At 40.2% G+C, this 6,306-nt stretch overlaps 1 long non-coding RNA gene across 1 annotated transcript; it reads right to left on the bottom strand.

Moving 5' to 3' along the window:
- Positions 1-3,019: 3,019 nt before the first annotated feature.
- Positions 3,020-3,703, bottom strand: LOC125305425. The gene is made up of 2 exons (XR_007195418.1): positions 3,646-3,703; positions 3,020-3,139 (listed from the first exon to the last, which is right to left on the bottom strand). It is a non-coding gene; the product is annotated as an uncharacterized LOC125305425 (long non-coding RNA).
- Positions 3,704-6,306: the final 2,603 nt, after the last annotated feature.

Here is a 6,306-nt window from a genome sequence, read left to right as displayed (position 1 = left end):
AAGTATAGAAGCAAATGGGTATATTGTTAACGTAAATACACAAAGTAATGTTTAATATTCACATTATCCATTTCAATTTCTCTTTAAGTATAGAGCACTCTTTAAGTATAGAGCACTATAGTAAGCCCCTAAAGCAAGCATGTAGGCAGTGTGATCCAGAAAAAATCCATGTTAACAGGAAGAAACCTTGAGAACCCAGTTCAAAAAAGGGGATCCATCTGCCGGACGCCAACCTGTATAAAGAGAAAAGGGGGGTATTAATTAACTGTGTTGGCATCCAAGTGACAGTGGGAGTTAATGTTGTTCATACTGTAGACGGTTTATTTATCCACTGTCAACCTAGCAACAATAACAACAATCTTTTGCCATGACTCATGTGGGAATGTGAGCCACAATAATTCCATTTTTAGAAGGACAAGGGGAAGGGGGACTTATCCCCTTTCATTTACTGCACTGATATCAGTAAGTCTTGCTCCATGTATGTCTCTTTAACTCTTTCCGGATTGTCTATAGGTATGCAAACTCATCAAGGGTGAAAAAGGTTTCCCAAGAAAGTTCATCAAATAAAACAAAACACAATATGCATGACAGTGGATAAATCAAGTGGAAACACAGCTTATTTTTTATTACAGCCGAAAGAGACCATCCTCATTTCTTCCTTTTGGTTATTATGAGAGTTTTGAACGCATTTAGGCTATACATTGATTTAACAACTACTAGAGCTACATAGTACAATGAGCATGGGATTTCCCCTCTTCTCTACCCTACCCTTCTCTACCCTACGTCCTCCCACTCTGTTAAGAGTGAACTCCATTTTGTAGAAACCCTTGTGTCTGCCGCTGGCCCCCTCTCATCATGACAGAGTAGGGTATGATACAGGGACAAGAACTTTTGACATGTGCTCAAAGAAAATTGACCTCAGGACTGTTTTCATCAAAATAACACAATACATGTAGTTTCACAATCAGAGTAAGTGCTTTGTTCCACAATGCCTAAAAATTAAACCTTCTTGAAATTTCATTATTGTAATTTTTGAATTGTTGTTTAAAAGGGTAAAAAAATGTTTCATGGCAACTGGTCATAGACAATTTTAGTAAGTAAGACTGTGAAAGCAAGACTGGTTAAGAAAGTTAACATTTTGTGGTCAGGCTGTTATTTGGTTTGATGCATATCTGAAGAATTTCCTCTGTTAAAAAAAGTTCAACCAGGTCAGGAAATTTTTACGAAAATTTGGACCGTATTTCAAATACCCTAACTTCCATTTAAATGATGATAATTCTCTGCTTTCCTTGAATTTCCCCTTGGGGATCAATAAAGTATCTACTGTATCTATATATCTATCTATCTTCAACATCACAATGCTACCATATCACATAATGTACTAGTGTGGTCCAGTTTTCTGCACATTTTGTTAATATAATGTGTTGAAGTGGTGAATTAAGCTGAATATGAAAAATGACTGAATGTGTTTTGGGCCAACAAATGGTATATTTGCACTTCTTTTTCCAACTCCTCTCAAGGTGTGCACTTTCTCTGCAAACTTTGGTATGTACGTAGCAAGGTAAGTTAGCATTCCCATGAATATCTCTTTATTTTTGCAGGGTCTGGTTTTATGCCACTGTCTGTGTACAGGTTGCCGAAGAATGAGTTCTGTTCTGTTCTGCTCTTCTTCATTTTTTCTGCATACGGTTATGTCATCAGCTATACTGACCACACCACAAAGCCCCTTCAGAATTTGGTCCATCTTGGCCTGGAAGAAATCTTGAGATCCACTCAGTCCAAATGGCAGACATTTCCAGCAGTATCTACCAGACGGAATGCAAAAACGGTGTCAGGACTTGCGAGTCTTCATCCAGATATATTGACTAGTATCCTGCTTTTGTGTCAAGCTTTCTGAAAATCTTTGCATTTGCGAATTTTGGATTCAGTTCCTCGACCGTAGGTAGGTCAGTGTGGTGTTGTACTTTCCGCAGAACATCTTGCCGGACTGGATCCCCTGAAAGGAGGGTAGGGCGGACACAGTTTTCTGTAAATATCTCGAGAATTGTAGGGGCCTAGGAGGACCACCTTTTTTGTATGTTGATCATGTCAACCCATCCCATAACCATTCATTTAATGTATAGTGCCACCTAGTTAAAAATGAAAAAGCAGAAATGAGATGTTGTAATCGCAGGTCTCTCTGACCTGACATGGTCAAAACTGCACAACATTGGAAGTGTAGGATCATTATGACACCCTCTGAATGCATGGGGGGGGGCCATACAATAAATTACCCAGATAGCAAAATGTATTTGGCCCGGATCCGGCCCAGATCCACCTTCAGATCTGGGCTGGATCCGCAAAACGGACCCGGGCCAGTGTCTTTTGGCACAACGGACCAATACCGTTCCGCATCCGTTTTTATGATCTGGCCCAGCTCTGGGACGGCTCTGAACCGGATGTGTTTTTTATTTGGCGGATCCGGGCCAAATGTGTAAATTATCGTCATGATCTGGGCCAGATCCGGACCAGATAAGTGTTCGATAGTGGCGATTGCGGCCCTTATTTGGGCCAAATGTGCACTTTATCATAATGATCTGGGCCAGATCCGACCAGATGAGTGTTCGATAGTGGCGATTGCGGCCCTTATTTGGGCCAAATGTGCACTTTATCATAATGATTCTGGGCCAGATCCGGACCAGATGAGTATTCGATAGTGGCGATTGTGGCCCTTATTTGGGCCAAATGCGGACCAGCTCATTTTACGTCTGGCACCCATTTGTACTATATAGTCAATGTCACTAACAAATCAAGGAGTTACAGTATTTGTTCAGAATTTCAAGCTGTAAAAAGTTAAGATTGTCAAATGTATAAAGGATTATTAATAAAGCTTTTTAAACAGTAACATCCAATACCTCTAGTTGAACTCAGTAGCCAGTCGTTTGATCATGTATATTGAGTGTTAAATTATCAACATCTTGGAATAAATTATCTAAAAATCAAAACCTTGTGCTAATGTATTTCAGAAAAGAAGCACAAATTCAAAATTTTACTTACTTTATTACATTTCATATATCACACACACACTTTCCCTCTCAATTTATTACACACACATATGTAGCATGCACTGGGTGGTGGGTGGATCTTGTCCTTACTGCCCCTGTTGAGACAAGAAAGGCAATCAGCACACATGACAATCCTTGGCAAATGCTTCATGTACAAAAATGACATTACTCAACATTATCAAGATAGTTAATGATTTGAGTTGAATTTGAGAATGAATGATTTGTGATGCAGTGTGTAATGCTTCCACTAGATTGGAAATGTAAAAATCTTGTTTGAGAAAGATGACAAGTCTTAGTCTTGGAACAAGAACATTTGAAAACTGTGAAAATGGAGGGTACAAATTAGAAGACAAAGTGGAATGTCTATTTCTATCCCTGTTCAAACAATTTAAGCCCCCACAAAAAAAAAAGCTGCCCCACATTCAGCTTTTAGAGAGACAGTTATCTTTGATTATGAGTGCACCACCGGGGACTCGAATTTCGAGAATTTTACGAGAATTTTAATCCTGATAACACCTTTTATGTAATACATTTTGGTTATTGAGTTTTAAATGTCAGAAACATCGGCTAAACAGTGCTACAAGACTTACACTTACCTAACTGAAAGGCAGGATTGCAGACAGGGCACGCCGAATTCACGCCAGTCACGCCACCTCAACGACTCGGTCCTGGGGCTGAAGAGACGGGGGCGGAGGGAGAAGGCATGATTCATTCGATACTTGGATACCCGTCTAACAATATAAAATCATTATTTTAACATACAAACACGTACTGTATCTCACAACATAGATAGCTCGCCAACATCCCAATTTGTTCCATTGGCAGACGTAATCGAATGTTTTAAAATGATCGAACTTGTCTTAAAGATGGCCTCCCTTACAACACCAGAAGATTACAATTACAATATAATATATATTTTATTTCCTTTATATTTTTCTGAATGACTGACATTTATGACAGCACACTATGCAGATTAGCCTATAGCCTAGGCCTACTATTTTTTATTACAACTCTACCTCTTTAATTCAGCTGTCTGGTTAAAGCCTGGAAATGTTGTAAACAAAGTAGCATAGTTGGCTAGCTTAGCCTATCATAGTCTACTGATTGGACTGTTCAGTTTCCCCATGTGTGTTTAAGTTTCAAGATAATACTTGTTCTCCTTGGGACAGGCCCTTTTGGGAAACGTTGGTATTGAGATGATAAGTCAACTTCAATGCAAGAGTTTTAAACAAATATGTGCAGCAATGATAGCTAATGATGCTAAGCGGATTTAATAGTAATTTAGTTAGCCGTCTTCTATGCGTCCTTGCTTTCACGATTGTGAATGTTTTATTTAAGTCGCGCGTGTTCATTGAGCAGGAGATGGAGGGAGAGGGAGGGAGGGAGTGCGAGAGAGAGCGGGCAAGGAGAGGGGGTTTACTTTTATACTGTTTGGTAAAGTTGCACACATAGTCTACAATGAAAGCAAGGAGAGGTATGAAATTATTATTTATTTATTTGTTTTTGGACAACGTAGGCTACCGATAAGTAAAGCGGGAGATGCGGGTTGCTTTTGCGGCCGCGTAAGCTGCAAAGCAGTGCGTGAAACACTAGAAAGGGTGTGTCCCGATTCTGCCTTTTCATACCGCGGCTGCTTCAGTTTTTTCAACCACGATTACCACGAGTTTGAAAATGCTCCCTCCCGCTATGTAGCAGCTAGTCAAGATGGCGCACGCTGAGGGCGAAAGATTCTAGAGTGAAGCACGTATCCAGCGTTCCACATTCAGCTTTTAGAGAGACCGTTATCTTTGATTACGAGTGCACCACCGGGGATTCGAATTTCCAAATGACGATTGTCCGTCGTACAAATGAGATTTTTAATCCCTGATAACACCTTTATGTAATATATTTTGTTTTTTGCGTTTTAAATGTCAGAAACATAGGCTAAACAGTGCTACAAGACTTAACACTTACCTTACTGAAAGGGAGGATTGCAGACAGGGCATGCCAGTCACGCCACCTGAACGCCTCGGTCCTGGGGCTGAAGAGACGGGGCGGAGGGAGAAGGCATGATTCATTTGATACTTGGATACATGCCTAACTGTATAAAATCATTATTTTAACATACAAACACGTATCTCACTACATCTCAATTATTTTCTGGCTTACAGAGGATGCGGTAGCGGTTAAGGAATCAGGCTAGCATGCTAGCCTGGAAATTGTGGGTTAAAATCTCAGCCTAAGTTGCTCTAAGGGAGACTAGCCCTGAAGTAACAAGTAAATTGACCAAATTAAGTCGCTTCGGATAAAAGCGTTGCTAAATTAATTTGTACATGGATAAAATGAACATTTTGACCAACCCAATCCTTGCTTACCCCAAAAGCTAACGTTAGCTAATTGTCCAAGACCAGTTTAAAGTAGTGTAAACGTCAAAAGGAGCCATTAACATTATATGAAAGCAAAAATTATATATTTCATTCTAATATAGTTGAAGCAAATAGGCTTACCTGAAACAAATCAAACGAACTCTTCTTTTCACTAGCTCTCATGTTCACCAACCGCCTCCGTTAATGTCTAACTCAGCTCTGGCAGCTGTAAGGCAGTCGTCAATTTAAATCGTGAGAACTAAAAATTCGGCTTCCGTTTCACGACGGCTGGTCAGATCAGTTGTGACTGTGCTTCCCGCACCCTGGTGTCTGATCCGGGTCAATGTCTCCATCACGACAGTAAAACAGAGGTGACAGTTACACGGATTTGCCAGTTTGAAGGCGGAGTCTGTCCGGAGTCTACTGCTATCTGGGTAATTTATGTTACTGTACACCAAGTGGCCTGTAGGTGGCCGGACACAGTTTTCTGTGAATATCTCGAGAACCGTAGGGGCTAGGAGGACCACCTTTTTTTGTATGTTGGTCTTAAAGAGCCATGTCAACCCATTCAATAACCATTAATTTTATGTATAGCGCCACTTAGTTAAAAATTAAAAAGCAAAAATTAGGTGTTGTACAGTGTTGTACGGAACTGCACGAAATTGAAAGTGTAGGATCATTATGACACCCTCTGAATGCATGCCAAGTTTCATGGAGTTTCGCTCATGGGGGGCAATACAATAAATTAATGTAAAATTAAATAAATTTAGTGACTGTACACCAACAGAGTTTTCTGTGAATATCTTGAGAACCGTAGAGCCTAGGATGACCAATTTTTTGCGTATTTTTGCCTCCAGGGGCCATGTTAACCCATTCCATATGCACACATGTGCATAAACAGATCCACACGCACACAC

This window comes from Alosa alosa, chromosome 13 (assembly GCF_017589495.1).
Source record: "Alosa alosa isolate M-15738 ecotype Scorff River chromosome 13, AALO_Geno_1.1, whole genome shotgun sequence".
In the NCBI taxonomy this organism is placed as follows: domain Eukaryota; kingdom Metazoa; phylum Chordata; class Actinopteri; order Clupeiformes; family Clupeidae; genus Alosa; species Alosa alosa.
The sequence above is the reverse complement of the archived record's forward strand: the minus strand, read 5'-3'. Positions and strand labels throughout refer to the sequence as shown.